The sequence below is a fragment of the Pezoporus wallicus genome, unplaced genomic scaffold (genome assembly GCF_028554395.1).
Source record: "Pezoporus wallicus isolate ANWC-B61680 ecotype Strahan unplaced genomic scaffold, APGP_CSIRO_Pwel_v1 scaffold_7736, whole genome shotgun sequence".
Classification (NCBI taxonomy): domain Eukaryota; kingdom Metazoa; phylum Chordata; class Aves; order Psittaciformes; family Psittacidae; genus Pezoporus; species Pezoporus wallicus.
Genome location: NW_026636574.1, coordinates 1,159,160 through 1,159,919, shown reverse-complemented (window position 1 = coordinate 1,159,919; position 760 = coordinate 1,159,160).

The window sequence follows — 760 nt, the reverse complement described above, 5'->3', positions numbered from 1 at the left end:
ACACAACCACTCCCTCCTAAGAGGAAAGCCCAGCACTGCTGGTAACAAGAGCATTTATTAATAACAATTAGCAGCATTAATTGCCAATAATCAGCAGCTGGGCCTCACTGATCTCACCAAGCAGGGAGTGCTGCCTGCCCTGCCTGCAAGGAGAGGGCACTGGGGCAGCCCATGAGAAGGTAAAGGATTTACATTGGATATTGGGGAATAAATCCTTCATTCTGAGGGTGCTGAGGCGCTGGCACAGGGCGCCCAGAGAAGCTGTGGCTGCCCCATCCCTGGCAGTGTTCAAGCTGCAGCCGGGGCATAGGCACCCCCATTTCCCCCTCTAGGGGGGGAGGCAACACCAGAGCTTAGCAACACCTTGAGCCTCCCACCTCACCAGAGCATCCCTCAGCCCCCATCGCCCTCCCGCATGGGTACCGGTGGTGCTGACAGGGCTTTATCTGGGTGGAAAAACACTTGGGGCACCGAGCAACAGCTAAAAGTGCCTGGGGTCAGGTCCCGAGCAGCTGCCGGGGCCGGGCTGGAAGGGCTTTGCCCTGAAGCCGCTGCATCCGCCCCGGCGTGCTCACCCCAGTAACAGGAGATGCCACTGCAGCAGTGCTGGGACCTGGCATGTGGCAGGAGCCAGAAATAGACCTGTTTGTGTGGCAACTGAGAAAACAGCAACGGGAGCAGGCAGGTGGGGGGGGGTCAATGGTTTGGTTTGAGGCCAGAAATAGGTATTTGGGTGGAAGAGATGTGTTTATATTTGAAA